The sequence below is a fragment of the Haliotis rufescens genome, unplaced genomic scaffold, assembly GCF_023055435.1.
Source record: "Haliotis rufescens isolate VD_foot unplaced genomic scaffold, xgHalRufe1.0.p SCAF_2, whole genome shotgun sequence".
Lineage (NCBI taxonomy): Eukaryota > Metazoa > Mollusca > Gastropoda > Lepetellida > Haliotidae > Haliotis > Haliotis rufescens.
The window spans coordinates 71452312-71456395 of NW_025963890.1; positions in this window are offsets into that span (position 1 = coordinate 71452312).

Below are 4084 nucleotides of genomic sequence, written 5' to 3' on the forward strand. Positions count from 1 at the left end.
ATTAACACATGTACTCTTTTTAAAATACACAAATCGCTTAGAGAGCCTGTAACTACAATAAGAACACTGAACAACGTTTGGTTTGAGATTTCATCTTTCACTTATCCATACCCACTTTGTCTTAATCAATACCACAGCTTCTAGAATGCCACTGTAGTTGGTTGGTTTGTGGTTTAACGAGACAACACCAGCTGCCATACTGGCATACTGAATATAGACACGAGCTGCAATAACAATGGTAGAAAATTGTCAAAATACACAGTTGAACATAACTTAGCTCTTTGATAAAACGGTACGTTAAGTTTTGTGCGATCGATAGATCTATATTTTGTTTTGTTTGTTTGTTGTTTAACGCTACACTCAGCAATATTCCAGCTATATGACGGCGGTCTGTAAATAATCGAGTCTGGACCAGACAATGCAGTGATTAATATCATGAGCATCGATCCACGCAACGGGGATCGATGACATGCATCAACCAAGTCAGCGAGCCTGACCACCCGATCCCGTTAGTCGCTTTTAACGACAAGCATAGTCGCCTTTTACGGCAAGCATGGGTTGCTGAAGACCTATTCTACCCCGGATCTTCACGGGTTGAATGCCACTGTAAGATCTTTCATGTAATATTTTCGATTTGAATGCCGTTTGTTTTATAACAGGCAGAACAATATGGATACATAACTGCTTACATTGAGACTGCTTTTTTCTGGAAACAGATTTCTGGTCTGAGGTTACATTTTAAAATGTTGACCTTCTATGAACTACCGAACAACCGAAATTCGCCTTATGCATCAGAAACACCCAAAACTATCATTATCACGAGACAAAAACAACGACCAAGCGTAAATTGTTCCTATGTTGTCATTTATTAAAATTCAGACCAAGATGCCATTGAGATTGATTGGCAGAATCGACATATTCCACATTTGAACTAGTTACATTTTGAACCTATCCTGTTGGCTCTATAAAAGAACGGTTCTGAGGATACGATTCTGAAACAAGAGGTGAGTCTCCGCTCGGGGCTGTGTAAGCTACAGGTCGTGATTACCTCCCTTCACATTTGAATACAAAAAACTTATACTAAAACCCATTTTTGTCACAGATACGAAAGGAAAAAGGACATGCCTTTTATTCCTAAAACCAGGCTCCAAAATGAGCCGGATCTTCAATTAAACTGAAGTTAATAATGGCCTGAATTCCCCTCCCCTTCCACAAAACGATCTTGAACCTGCGTCTGTCGTACGTACTCTAACGCAGGCGTTGTTGTAACATAAGACTGCTTTTTCAAAAGGGTCCCTAAGTTCTTAATATTTGTTTGTTTGTTTGTTGTTGTTGTTTGTTAACGCCGCACTCAGCAATATTCCAGCTATAAAACGTCGGTCTGTAAATAATTGAGTCTGGACCAGACAATCAAGTGATTTAGCATCGATCAACGCAACTGGGATGCGATGACATGCATCAACCAATCCCGTTAGTCGCCTTTTACGGCAAGCATGGGTTGCTGAAGACCTTCACGGTACACCATTTTTGTGAAACCCACAATCACGGCGATGGTGCCGACAAACAAAGAATCATATTCAGGACGATTCTGGGATGTGAACATACGATCAACAGATCCTGTCACTACTAAGAAAGGCAACACTGCACAGCAATTTCTACGCACATGTAGCTCTGCGCATAAACTGAGGCGCTCCCAAAGCGGCTTTGAGGTACCAGAAGCCCAGCTTGTATAATTTATATGATGATTAACGGTATTTTCAGACATTTAAAGGTGTTTGGTGTGTTCTTATAGAACAACAGTTGACACGTATACTTGTAAATGGTAAGACTGAATTAATGCAATCGAAATTACGTTAGCGTGTGGTATATCTCACAAAAGTGATAAACATAATCACCTCATCAAAAGTATCACCTCACAAATGTGAAGTGTAATTGAGAGTTAATTTTTAATGTAGAGATTTTTCAAATGGTGCACTGTGTGTTGACACTCTATCTGCCTGTAGGAAGGTAGCCAGCCACCTTAACTGCCCAACCTTGCGGATGCGTTGATGCGAGCCGGATGCACACCTAAGGGGTCTCTATAAAGAAATTCATGTTAGATGACAGAAAGTTCATGCGTCTTTACTGCTATTAGTTTTGAATGGAAGTTCTATCAATTTGAAAGTCTTTCTTTGGAACGGTCGTAACTGAAATAAGCGTACTATCCAATAATTCCAAGATGACAAATCACTGGCATGCACCAAACTGACATGTCATGTCGGGCTATTGCCATCGTGTTGACCATTAATCTGTAATCAATCGACTCATCAGAAAATGCACATTGACTGGACAGGTGAGGGACTTGTCCAGATCAGGACGTCCACGGAAGGCCAGTACTAGAACGGACAGGGTCCTTGTACGCCAGGCAACACGCTTCCCATTTCAACTTGCACTGTTCTTCGTCATCACTGGCATACCCACAACAGGGTGTCCCTCAGCACCACCAAGAGTCGACTGAATGCAGCAGGATTAAGAGCCAGAAGACCAATAAGACGTCCACTCCTCTCACATTAACATTAACGGGACCGTTTAGCCCGCTGTCAGACTCGAGCACACTGGAACTTGAGGTCACAGAGGAGGATTCATTGGTCTAACGAGAGTCGGTTTTTATTGCACCACACTGATGGTAGGACCCGTGTCTGGAGGCAAAGAGGATCACATTATCGTAAGCGCAACATCCAGGAAACAGTGGCATTTGACGGTGACAGCTCAGTGATGGTATGGGGGTGTTGCTCCATCGACTGTAAACACAATTCAGGTAACATTAAATAGACAAAGGTACCAAGATGCCATATTGCTGGCCTCATTTTGATAACCATGCACTTGCCACACGTCTGTCTTCTTGGACGACAATGCCCGACCCCAGCGAGCACGAGCTGTGACTAACCATCTCCAGAACAACGCCATTGAGACTCTGCCTTGGCCTTCTCTGAAGCCCTGATCTGAATCCAATCGATCACCTGTGGGATCAGTAGGGACGTTGAGTAACAGCCAGGGACCCTCCATTTCAGAATCTTCGAGAATCGACCCAGGCATTGCACCAGGAATGGCAACACTTCCTTCGGTAGAAGACCAGGCGTCTGATTTTGAGCTTGAGGAGACGTACTTCGGATGTCATCCGTCTACGGGGTGGCTACAGCAGATATATACTTACACTGTACATTATGTAACTGTGACATTGGTACAACGTTACTAAGACACGTACATGTTGATCTGTCCACCTCATTCCTGACAGTTATCCTGCCTCTATTGATCCCCAATTACAGTCCTTGTAGTAGCTGGCGAATAAAGTTACTTTTTTTCTTGGCAAATGCTCATTTTTCCTATTATTCATAAAATTAACCTATTTTTGACATTAAGTAACACAACTGATTGTTTATGTTTCGTTTTCAAGCTTATCCTTACCCATGTTTTCTGATTATAAAAATATCTTGGTGTGCGACACTTTTGACGAGGTCTAGTTTATTGAACTTATGTAGCGACGTGCATGCACGTGTGAGTGTCTAATACTGCTATATCCCACTGAGATACCATGTCACAGTTTTACATGAATAGCCCACTCAGACACAGTATATTAAATCCGAGTCGACCAGTCCTTGTTTTATCACACTCATTTCGGAACTAACACAATACATAATACTTGAACTGTGCCACATCCGGGTAAAAATCCACAACTGTGGCATGTATTCACAATGCCATTTAGAAAGTGGTCAAATGTAACAATTGTTATATTTGGGATAACGCTTTCTTAGTAAAGTACAGATTCTCGTACCTTTTTGGGTTGAGTCCCGACCGATCTAGACTACCAGTTGTCGGACTTTCATTTTTGTGGAAGCCTCGGTGGCTGAGTGGGTTAGATCGCTGACTACTGGCGATTAGGTGCCTCACTCTGGCAGGTGTGGGTTCGAATTCCGGACGGGACTCAATCCCCAAAAAGTACGACAATCTGTAGTTTACTTATAAAGTTTTATCCAAAATATAACAATTGTCACACAACTGTGGCAGTTCCAACGCGTGAAAACACTCAATAAGGAAAGTGTAGATA